This window comes from Aptenodytes forsteri, unplaced genomic scaffold, assembly GCF_000699145.1.
Source record: "Aptenodytes forsteri isolate BGI_AS27 unplaced genomic scaffold, ASM69914v1 Scaffold129, whole genome shotgun sequence".
In the NCBI taxonomy this organism is placed as follows: domain Eukaryota; kingdom Metazoa; phylum Chordata; class Aves; order Sphenisciformes; family Spheniscidae; genus Aptenodytes; species Aptenodytes forsteri.
In genome coordinates this window covers 336,883-349,793 of record NW_008795033.1, presented here as the reverse complement: position 1 = coordinate 349,793, position 12,911 = coordinate 336,883, and the positions used below count along the sequence as shown (strand labels likewise).

Below are 12,911 nucleotides of genomic sequence, written 5' to 3'. Positions count from 1 at the left end.
CTATCCTAGACTAGAACACACTAGCAGCACTCTACCTAGCGAAGGCTGTTGTAAGCCAGCAACTTTAGGATAGAGACCATTTTACCTAGAGAAGCAAAACAAAGCACTGCAGAAGCGCTTCATAAATGCTTTACTTGCAGCAACCCTGGTCTAGAAGCACCATATTAAAAATCCCCCTTCAGAGTGTATCAGTCTAGTCATGCTGAACACAGCACTAAGACTGCAAGTTAAACTCAGAAGATGCAATGGGCTGACGCAACACTGAAACAAAGGTTAAGTTGCAGATTTCTACCTCAGATCTGTCTGCAAGGAACACTGTCACTTGTGACAAGGAGTTAAAATACTGAAAGGAAGAGAAAGAACCACATTTGAGCTGTGATGCACTTAACTCACCTTAACTCCCATTCCAACAGCTTAGTATGAGCACCATTTCTGCAAACCTTAACTCCCATTCCAACAGCTTAGTATTTGCAGAAATGGTGCTCAAACTTTACACCAAGCTACCTCAAAGTATTAAGAAAGGATATAATTCAGGCCTACTGTTTTACACAAAAAATCTGCTACTTCTCCCTTTGAAAATCCAGTGAGGCTTGAAAGTAGGGCAAACCTAACTAGGCAAATTAGAAAAACATTCCTTACTTCAGAATTGAAGCCTTCAGACCCTGCCATTCAACACACTTCATCAAGCATTTCATTTTTAAGATATTCCATATACCCAGTATATGTTATAGTATTCACCCAGCCTATTTTGTTTAGATTAGACATTAGTAAGGACTTTTCCCCATTCCTCCCCAAAAAGAAAGCCTGTAAAATTGACATCAGATACAACATAAAATACATCACTTCCAAGATAAAGCTGAAGTTAGACACTCTTCATCTCAGAAGTATTTGGACAAATCTCCAGGATTTCACAGGCAAAAGCTCACTGGCAGACCAACTCCTAAATCCCAATTTAGAAGTTCAACACTGTATGTAAACAAAACTGAATGAAAAAGGTGTAACAAGATAGGCACAGCTGTTGGTTTGCTACAGGTCACATTTACTTCTTTCTGTTAAAGGAAAAACTTACCTACCCAGTAAGTTTAGAGTGACACACACCTTGGTATTTAAATAACAAAGATCTAGAGATGTAGGACACAGGTGAATAAGTAGGGGCTAACTCTTTAAACAAATGCAGGTTTTAACAGGATAAATTCCTATTCTATACTTACAGAGTTTAAAGGTTATAAAAAGCTCTATGTTGGAGGAACAGATCAGCACCAGGCCACAAGCTTTTTATAACATGGCAAAGATGCTCTGAATTCCAGGCAGAGGCTGAGCTGTCACTCACACAGCACGATCTATGGATTCCCAGCTTCACAGAAAGATTCACAACTCTTCCATATTCTTATATGCAATAAACTATCAGTATGTTGTTTAAACCCTTTGAGTTCTGGTTAAAGTGTTATTGAAGTGTTAAAAAAATCAAAGTAACCAAGTCATCAGCATGATTTTTTAAGGGTTAGAGGTAAAGCGGCTCTTCAGAAGTCAGCTAACAAGCAGCAGATTCTTCAGACAAGTTTCAAGCCATCATACTTGTTTCAACATGTACAAACTCTGCTAAGTCAAGTCTTGCAACAATACTTAGCATAAAGTCACCTAGGGGAAAATACAATGGCAAAACCTGACTAATTGCTATTGAAATACGGTGCTGATTGTGTTTTCTTTTGCAAACATGATGGATGCAGAGTTGTTTTACCACAATTGATCTTCATTCAGGTGAACAAGCCTTCTCTGAATTGCCCCTAGGGTATTCCTTCAACTTTTGCATTTTAGTTAGCTACAAATAATTAAGCAAATCTTAATACCAACCCCACACAGGGATCCTATTCTTCCTCTGAAGTTTTCCAGGGTCAAACAGGAGGCTTGAAGTTCTAGAAAACAGGTGCCACAAGACCAGTTTAAAGTTTACTGTCCATCAATTCATGAAAGTTCAAAAGCTGACCTTTTACAAGCAGTAAAAAACCCAGCTGGCTACCTCTGCATCTGCTCCACGAACGTGCCTCACAGCAACTTCTCCAGACTCCTAAAAATCTTTCCAGCAATAAAACCACCAAGACTCACCAACCTACCTGGACAGACTCGAGTGTTCTCTGCACCTGCAGAAACAGCTACCGCACTCCAAACCCAGTCTGGAAATTCAAGCTAGCTCTAGGAATTCTGTAATTGTCTTGGCAAGAGTCAGTATAAAAATTGTGGAGTTTAAGCACATAAACTGGTTTTTGGAGGGTTTTTTTGGCATTAGGCCTTTCTTTAAACTGTAAGCTTACCTAGATTTTCCCCAGCCCACCTGCTTGCTTCCAATACAGTAATTCTTGCACAAAAAACTTAAGTCCCTTCTTGCCCTTTCCATGATGCAAGTCACTTAAGACTGACTTCTTTTGACAAGGCATGTTTTAACTTACCACTCCTTGCCTTTGGCAAGTGAAGTCAGTTTAGCTCAATTACAAATGTTACTGAATCTGCAGCGTATTTTTAGAAAAATTATTTCTTAACCAGTACACTGCTTGGTCTGCTAGGATTGACACATGGTAGCAAGTGTTTATGATGAGAGTAAAAACCGAGTTTTGTTGGAGGAGGCGGAAAAACCAGTAATAGTTAAAAGTATTTAGAAATTGAGACAAGGTAGATTAAGTCACATTGCACTTTTGGGGCCCTTGAAATATGTTCAAGTACATGAGGCTTTGCCCTACTAGGCCTCTAATTTGAATGCCAAACAATTTGGGTCTAGGAGCAAGAAGTATGCTAGAAGCAGTAAAGGAACTGCGTTCAGCGAGGGCTGGCCAGATAGTCACTACCTCTGTGTGAGCAGTCGTCTAGTCTCAGGCAGTTGTACATACTGCTAAGACAGTTTAGAAAGCCAGACAGTAACTTGAAATAGTAATGTTTAGAAAAATAAGCTACAGGGCACAGCAGCATGCAACTTACTCTTTAGCAAGCTGCCGAACTGTTTCCTCCCCAACCAGAACAAATCAAGTTGTCTTATGCAAGAGGACAAGTCTTCATGCCTTAGTGCTGAATAAGAACACACGGTCTAAGGAATGACGCAACAGCACTATTAATTTTAATAGGTCTGCTCTCTGGGTGTGACCCTCAGAAAGGATGGGAGCACCTAAACTTGTACCTTAGACAAACAGCCTATTAAAAAGCTAGCCTTAAAAAATGAAAGAAAGAAAGAGCTCTTATTGTCCTTACGCTTGTCAAATCGAGCAAAATCTTTTCATCCTTTGCCCACAGCTCTCCAGGCCGAGTCCTCCACGTGAACACCACACCCACCCAGCTCAGGCATCAGCCACTGCAGTGACAGTAATGAACCTAACCACCCTCTGCAGGCAAGCATCATATCAAGCAGGTTTCAAGATTGCTTCCTACTCCAAGTTGATTACAACAGCAGGTTTGGCATTGGTTTTTTTTTCTCTCAGTGTATTACTAAAGAATTCCCATCCTTAGACCCTTCCACTATTAGGTTATAGCCAGCCTTTCAAGAGCTCATAGGAAGAAGTGCCTATGTGATAAAAATATTGCAGAGGGGTTAGAATGACCTAGCAATTGAGAGCTAGACAGCTCTTAAACTGGCCTACCAGTCAACACTTGAGAAGCAAGAGATAATTTGCCTGGAGTAATGAGCTAAGTATAGAGCAACCAGGACTAGAGCTCCCCAATTATTTTTGCTTTTCTTTTGATGCAAGTGAAACAGCTTGAGAAGAAGCAGGCTTCAGCTGCTGGTAGAATCGGTTACTGAAGCTACTCTAAGCAAAGCAGCAGTGATCTTGTGCTTAACATACCAAATTCTGCAAAAGCAGCACCAAGAGTCAAGATCAGCATCTTCTAAATCACAAGAGTTTTTTTTACCATCTTCAGTTCACAACCATATTTCAGCATTTTAGGGAATCCTATTAGATTTTAGAAAACCCCAACAACATATTCATCTCATCTACTCCTCTCACTAGATCAGTGTTTAGCAGTTACCCTCATCAAGTATCAGCATTCATCCTGTCATTTAAAAGCTAAAATTCCAGTTTAACATGTGGAAGACATTTTGGTTCCAGCTACTAGAGCCTGCAGAACTGAAGGGGGGGAAAGCAACATGACAGCAACCAGGCATGTTGTTACCATTGTGCAGCTATACAAGCAGCAACTATTTTCTGAAATTATCTGTTAATGCACATTTAATTCTTTTACTTTAATAAGGGTTTATGAGAATTACTCATACAGCTATATATCCACTGATGGCCCATATGGTCAGATTCTGAAAGAAGGACCTATGATTAGCTGTACCACCACAGTTTTCCTGCAAGGAAGTTTCCATACAAATACCCTAATACATGGTTTCAGCATTTGTAGGTATACTGAACATATAGGTATACTATCAGTATATTGAAGTTGTAGTCCTTTTTATCATGAACTAGGAGTTTTAAAGCAGAAATCTGATCTCCTTACTTAGAAGTCTAACTGACCAGATGCTTCCCCTTGGTTTTGCCAGAACATGACCCAGCAACAAAATATTAAACACTGAGACATGGATCTCCAAAATCAAAAGTTTCCACGTCACTTCTCTCTGCAGTTCCAATTTACTCATCTGTTATGTACAGGGATGCTCTGCAGCAGTGAAGTACACTAACCAAACACCTACAAATCATGTGATACTCATGCTTGAGTCTGAAGGGATTAAGAGATTCCAGTCCAAAGCAAAAGAAAACAAGCAAGCTATTGTATCCTGCATTAGAAAACAACTATGCCTTGACCATAACCCATCAGCCAAACCTACAAGGAAAGCCTAGCAGACCTCAAAAATATTTACCTTCTTCCATCTTCCTCCTTTTTCCTCAGAGAGTTCAGATTTTCCCAAAGCGCAAAAAGGTGCATTCTTTTGGAAGTTACTCAAAGAAAGGTTCACTGAACATAGACAAAGATGATAATTTAATTATAATGGGTATCCAACCAGAATATAATGCCCTGCTCACAGCAAATTCCTGCTACCAGCAGTGAGAGAAAATTAAGAATCTGAATTCTCAAGTGTACTCATGACTAGTATGTACACCAATCACCATACAATTAAAGAACAGGAATGCTTAATTGTAAAGATGAACACTTGTTTGATAAGGATTGGTCATTAATTTGATGAAAAGCTTTAAGACGGAAAGACATAAAAGGTCTGCAGGCAGAGGCAATAAACTTGCAAGTTTACATTAAGTACACTTCACTTGCTTTCAGCTTCCATTTATTAAAGGAAAATAATCAAAATAACCTAGAAATGCCATCTGCTTAGACATTTTAGGTTTCTTGGATCAAAAGTTCAACAATGCCTACATTACACTAACATATGTTCTCAGAAGTGAAAAAAGGAAATAAGGGAAAACTCAAATAGAACAATAAAATCAAAGCTATCAGCTCACAACACTTAGAAGAGGTGTTTCTACTCTAGTCAGACCATAGCAAACTTGCATGACATACATAGATAAGTATTTCAAAAGCCTGAACTTACAGAGAACCCACAGAACAGTAAAAGTCAGCTTTGATAACAGTAGTTTTGAAAGCTAGAGAAGACACTGAAGGCTGGAGGTAAGTAAAACTGAAGAGAGTTTTCAGTTGCAACAAATCCAGAACTAGGTCTGAAAAGGTCTCAAAGCAAACACCTTATCAAGGATGCAACAAACAGTATAATTACAAACAGCAGAACTCCACAGCATCTCATTTTATCTCAGGTTTAAGTTTCAATGATAGCAATTACAAGCTTACAGATAGCAATGCACTAAGTAAAGCTTTCACAGGTACACATTTAGGTCAATTACAGCTACAAGAGATGAAATCAGACAGCCACAGCAACTAGCTTACTCCCTTTCCTGATCTACTTGCAGAGAAAACAAGGGGAGTCAGGCTGCTGGTCCCCTTCTAACTACCAGCTAGGAAATTTCAGGGAAACACATTCCACCAATTCCAAACCTAGCTGCAACCACTTCCATGAGCAGCTTAGGACTTAACTCATTTTGAAAGCACACAGCAGTAGCATAAGAGTTATATGACAGAGCTTAATACTAGACCAACTAGTAGACTAGGTCATTCTAACATCTTCTGTACAACAAAATTGAGGCTTCACTTCAAAAGTACTGAAAGTTATCTTACCTATGTAACATCTACTGTAAGATGTTAAAGGTATTAAGACTCCACAGTCATAAGCAGTTCCAGTGTTACAGTAGGTGCAAGTAAATTGTTCCTAATCTCTCTGGGTGCTCAGTCTTTTTGTTACTATTTCCTTAATTCAGCCTTCAGTTCCACTCAACTCTTCAATGCTTTCAACCACCATTTCTAACTAAATATTCTAGTAGTCTACCCTTCACCTATGAGGTGCTAAACTCTACATGACAGACTCAAGGAAAGATCTGATTTTCCATCTATTTTCTGAAATCTTGCCACCAGCTGTACAGAAACCCCCAAAAAATAAGAATCCTACTTGCGCAGAACAGTCAAACCAGAGAAACTGAGAAGTCCTACTCACAGGACTTGGAAGGCTTGTGATCCACATCACCCCTACATAAAAGGCTGCTCACAGGGGTGAGCTGGGAAGATAGCAAAGGCAAGGCCTGCCTTTGCTCCACTCTCCAAGGGGAGTCAGAAAGCCAACCAAGTGCATTTGGTCTTCACAGACTCAGTTTCAACCTACACCTTTCAGCATGCAGACAGGCATCTCCTCACACAGGTGGCTGGGAGAAGTTTCCCCCCAGGCACTTTGAGAAAGCAGCACTAGAGAAAACAGTTTCATTCTGTCAAAAGCCTGCCTTTTCCCAGTTGATAAAGGAATCAAAACCTTCTTTTAAAGGCATAGGGGAAAAAAACTTTTTATTTCTTCCTGAAGCTCTGTCCTTTCGGGTAACACTTCAGAATTAATGCTTTGATTATAGCCCTAGTTTCTAGTCCCAAAATTGGAGAAGCAAATAAGGCTCACAGAAGGGCAACAGAAAACTGTTTAACAGTGTTCCTATAAATAATGTCTATACCAGTGCATAAATCTCCAGCATTAGAAAGAAAAACTACAAAGACTTAATTATGGCAATGCAGCAGTCTTCCTCCACAAATTCAACTTGAAGTGCATTACTTCCCCCCCATGCTGACTATATATTCTAGGAAATAAACCTTGTAGAATACCAGAACAATCAAAAATACTTAAAGAGACTATTAGACTTATATGCACAAGAGACCTCATCATAAGGACAGGCACCCTAGCTAGAGACCTCTATTTCAAGCTATTTTGTTTTCAGAAATCTCAGTTAAAGCATGACACATAGCTTTTCACTAGTTGATGAAAACCGACCTAACAAAAACCTTTCCACACTCTTAAAATAGTGTAAGAAAGACCACAAACACGAGAGCTGTTAGTAGAACTCTTATCCATGGGGATAGTGTACTCGCAGCATGGGAGAAGCACATACAGATAGTAAGTTACTTTGACAATGTTGTTTCCTTGAAAAGTAGGAAGCTAAGATTAAAGTGAAAAGCAGTTTCCAATTCTTTTTCCCAGTAAGGGCTAAATGAAGTAGGACCTGAGAGGGTAGATCCTGCACATCTGCTAGAGGTAGCACCAGTAAAGAGTAACTTTAGTTCTGAAATTAAACCAATACAAAAAACTCAGCTCGACATCCAACATTCCCTGAGTATGTTCAGCCTTGAGTTTACCAGGTGTCTGCAGAACTGCTCCAGCTCAAGAAACCAAGTACCTAAATCCTGCTTCTACCTCACAGGATCTAATAGGTATGCTGATCAGCCCAAGCCTTCTCAGTGACCTAATCCAGCCAGCAGAAAAGCACATTTAAATTGATTCTTCCTGTAACCAAGTTAAAATGCAATCACAGCTTCGTATTTTAAAGCTCTGCCAGAAGATAAAAAAAAGACAGTACTATAAGAGCTAAACATTCACATGCTTGCCCATGAAGCAGAAGAGCTTTCTAGCTCCCCTCACGCTGGAGGCTTCCACTTATTCTCCCCAGAAGTACACACCAGCCACCACACTAGAGGAGATTCTGTGGAGAAGTCCTATCCAACCCTGTGGAAACTGTCACTCTGCAGAAAATGCAAGAGTGGTTGGACTAAAACCAAACGGAGGGGAGCACAGAACATACAGCTTGAGATCAATACACACCACAGGAAGGAAGAAGACAGAGTTAAAAGATATCAAAGTTCAATTATCAGAACAAGTCTTTCCTACACAGATATTCACTGTCTTCTAGGTCATGTTCTGGAAGTTGAGGCCCATGGCAGCCTGCCTTGCCATCCAATCTCAGAAGTTCAAACATTTGAATATTCCCTGTTACAGCTCCCACTAAAGAACACACCCCAGTCAGGGTGGTATTCTGTTCTGACTGCCCTTCCAAACGCCCAGCTCTTCCTAAGGAGCCACAGACTAACACCAAGCTTCTGATTTCAATCTAGCTTCAAGCTAATTCCATAGGTGACAGGATAATTTTCCATGCTAAGCTCAGGCTTCACAGCTAGTACTAGTTCTAATGCTTCACACAACATAACAGCTGAAAATCCTGAAGTTGACCACTACCATGCTATTCGTACACTGGAGAATAATTCGATGAAGTGATGACACAAAAGTCAAAGCATCAGCTAGATCAACATCTCAGGTGAAAGCCTTCAACAGCATAGCCCACTTCATTTTCATTGTAGCTAGTTAGTCCATCAAAACGAACACTTAAAATGACAGTGAGATGTGCTGAGCAAGGCAAAAGACAACTTGCTTTGCTTTCTCTAAGGCTTGGCTTCTTTGATGTTCTGTCCACTTTCAACTAACACTGAGCTGCAAAGTTATATTTAAGTATTTGCAATTCAATATTTTTGGTTTCATTTCTCTAAAAAAGTTTTAATACTACTTAAGATGTGTTACTGAGGACACTATTTAAGCTATCATTCCATCACTGGCATGACTAGTAGCTAATACAACAGCCTGCTCCCAAGCCATCCTATCAACACTGCTTTACAGCTTTTCACTTTCATTCCTAGTTGAGAGGAAAAACAGACTAATTTCTCTAAAATTAAGTTCCACTAGAATCTTGTTCAAGGTATTAACTTTTTCAGGAGTGGTAATACTTCAATATAGCAGCTTATACAAATTTAATTGCAATATCACTTAACAAAAGCCATCCTGCTTCAAGCCTTCTGAGACCCAACTCTCCCAAGGAAGGGCAAGAACCACCTATTTAGGCAGTTGTGTTCCGGGTTTGGGGTTGGTTTTTTTTTTTCTCCTTATCAGAGTTTGGAAGGGTTCCACCAGCTACATCACAGCTATTACAATGTCATTAGTTGCTTCACTCATGTATATATATACACACACATATTTCAGAAAAACTTCAAAAGCTTACTTTGTTGCAACTATTTTCAGCATTAACACCCCTGAGGAGGAACAATGCCTCGGAAGTATTCAGTTGTCCCCCAGTAAGACCTACAGAGTGTACCTCCAGTTAAGAGCTTAACTTGCAGTCACATTCGCCTGTCAAACCAGCTGCCGCTTTCTAAACTTTAGATGAAGATTCTCAGTCAGAGGCGTTTCAGAAGATGAACCAAAGCTAGGTATCAGCAACTGTATTTTAAGTTAAGCCTTTAAAAACAGTGCTTTTTGATGGACATAACGACTCCAGAAATAGCTTATCATTTCAGTTAACATTCCAGAAAGCCGCCTGCTGTGCTTTTCTTCCCCAGCTCACTTCGCACGGTGTGGAGCTGCAGTTCCAACACACTTCTAGGCACATATTGCTATTTACTGAAGGTGAACAGAGCACCTTGAGCTCATAGAGCAACACAATCCAGACGCTTCATAACAGACTAAAAGTGGAAGATACCACTGGTTTCAACAAAATAATGCCACACTTCTTCACTGCTACTACAGGCTGCTCTTCCCTCTAGTTCTGATCAGCAAAGACTGACTTGAGGCCTTCCTTATGGGATAAAACATTACCCCCCAGAATCACTACAGCCAGTTGGCCTTCACCTCCTTTACACCACTACTTAAACAGATGAGGGGAAGAACAGGTCTGGGCTACTCATGCTCTAGCTTACAATTAGATTTCTATGATATCAAGCACGTTCTGTCAGTCCTCCTCAACTGTTCACCCCAAAGCACGGGGACAAAGTCTTGGCTGTTTCTGTTACCATCTACATTCCGAACAAGGACAGTTGACACCAAACAATGCTGTAGTTTGTGACCTTTGCCCATCCCACAAGCAGCAGGCACAAGAAGCTGACATGCATGCAAGTCAATACGCTAGCCTGGATACAGCGATCCTGCACCGTTCAGGATTAATGCATCCAAGGTAGAAGTTGTAATTACAGCGATCCTGCACCGTTCAGGATTAATCCAAGGTAGAAGTTGAAACGCATTAGGAGTTGAGGTCTTCAGTTCTTTACTGGACACAGCAAGCCTCAGTAAAAAGTCAGTATTTCAAATTCCTGAATTAGCACTAACTTCACTTTTAGGTCTTCCATGCAAGCCATGTAATCACCCTGAAATTTTGACGCACCACAAGAAATAGTTATCTTTTAACAATCCAGTTAATTCACAAGAATTACAGCATGAATTGAGTGCTAGGCATATTCCTAAAGTTTTCCTGACAGCACTGGGAAGTTACAGCACCAATATCTAGAAGAGGGGTGGAATTGCAAACCATGAAGCTCATTTCTCAGGGAGTTAAAACCCATATGGGATCCAACAGGCAGATCTTTACACCACCAGCTACTCAAGCTAGAGACAAACACAGAACAGTTGCACATTATGGCTTAGACAATTTAGTACTTAGAAGCTTATTTTGAAAGAAACGTAACTTGCATTACTTTGATTCAGCCAATGAAAGCAACTATGAAACAAGTGCATATGTGAGTATCTGGACTTTTCATTCTAGTTTACAACATTTGATAAGCACTAATGCACTATTTGGAGTCACGTGCTCTGGAAGACACCACCGATATCAAGAAGAGTCCTGTCTCATTATATCCAGTTACACATCCCAGCAGGAAGCTACCAGAGCAGGAACAGCCATCACATCCCTTTGATCTCTGCAAGTGAAAGAAATCTCAGACTTTGTGCTGGATGCTAACCCAGTTCCTCCGATTCACTCCACAGAGACAATTCCTTCTTCCCTGCTACAGCAGACTTGTCAGGCTTCTGTCCATTACTCCAGCAGTCTAACAGTAGCCTTCTCCTTAAGTTACTCCTTTTTTAGGGGTTAATTGCCAGCAAAGCACAGCATAGCCAACGTTCCTCCTACTCTTGAAAGGCTGACAACTACTTCTCTCCACCATCCTGGGTTGCATGTAGGTGGAATGAGATCTGAGATAAAATATTATATCCTCTATCTTCAGAAGCTTGGGCATGCTTCATTTCCATCTCCTGCAGATGGCCACTTTTATGGAGAAAAAAAGAGAGCTTATCAAGCTGACCTATTCCACCTACTTGGTATCATTTGTGGGTTGCACAGCATATTACTTAAGCAGGCTAACATTGATATTTTAATAATTTCTAGTGCAGACAGCTAATGTAATGGATATTAACAGTATCCTAGATAGATACCTATAACACTGCCAGCAAGAGAACTAAGCTTGATTCTCAATGTATCACTCCTATAATTTGAAGCAGGACAAGAGCACCTTTTAGTGCAATTGCTCAAAAAACCCACTGCTGCTCAACACTACTGTTTCTGCACATTTGCCCCTCCCCAAACTCCAAAGCAGGCACACAGAAACACTTGTCACTGAAGCATTTTAGAATCCCATGCCCCACCTTTACTTATCTGCAGAAAGTTTCAACACTTACAGTTCACAGTATTTCCTGTACTACGAAAGAAAGCACTTTATCTTCCAAAACCACTGTGATCAGTAACTGCTGAAGCAATGCAAATATCAGATGGCAGCCTCCTCCCCTCAAGTTATCCACAAGCACTCCTTCATAAAAACTCCTTCACCTCCACCAAAAAAGTTGATTTTCAAATACTACAGCACATGCTTTAATAACAGACGAAAGGCACCTCAGCTCTTTACCTAAGGCTTAGAGCATGACACGTATTACAAGAAGCCTGCCATAGTTCCTTCAGTCACACTACCATCCCTTCCCAATGGGCTCACCTAGGCATTTAAATATGCCTTTATATTCACCATAAAGCCAAGCTGTACCTCTACACTCAGCACTACCTGACATGATTCACTAGACAAGCTCTTCTAAAAGAAAGCCTTATTGCACATGGTTACATGGGCTCATCACACAAAAAAAACAAACAGGTGAAGCACACAGGAGAAGAGTGCCTGTCAGACTTCAAGTCTGCAAGAGTTACAAGTTCATATACCCAGCCTTCCCCCCAGTGAGGGAAGTGTGCATGAAAGGGAAAGAGATCAGTTTCCTGTACAGAGAGATGTGAAGGAACACGAGGTCTCATCGGTTGACATTCCCTAAAAGAATGAACAGAGAAGGAAACAACTGCAATGCAAAAACTTAAACTTCATGTTGGGGTGAATGGGGCACAAAACACTACTTACCAGAGAAGGGCAACACCTGCTCAGATCCCATCAAAAGAATAGGACTGTTGAGAGGAACATGGGAAAGAGGCACAATTAAAGCCCCAAAACTATGTAAGTAAAAAGCCTTAACAAGTCCCACTTATAAAGGGAATGGGAATTTTGCCCCAAGCACAAGGACAGCCGAACACAACCGATACCACGGCCAAGCCAGCGGGAGAAGCCGAGCACGGGCCCCCCGCTGCCAGCGGGACGAGGCGATCCCTCCGCTCGGCTGTACGGGCAACAGGGAGACAGCCAGCCCCGCGGGACGGGCAGGGAGGCGGCTGGCGCCAGGTGAGGCCCACAGGCCACGGACGCCGGCAGCGGCCAGG

At 41.0% G+C, this 12,911-nt stretch overlaps 1 protein-coding gene across 1 annotated transcript in view; it reads right to left on the bottom strand.

Annotated features, from left to right (window-relative positions):
• MTMR3 (myotubularin related protein 3) overlaps nucleotides 1-12,603 on the bottom strand; it is an 83,661-nt gene extending 71,058 nt beyond the window's left edge. The window contains exon 1 of the mRNA XM_009276353.2: nucleotides 12,559-12,603. The gene's annotated coding sequence lies outside the window, so the exon portion shown is untranslated. The remainder of the gene's footprint in view (nucleotides 1-12,558) is intronic.
• Nucleotides 12,604-12,911: the final 308 nt, after the last annotated feature.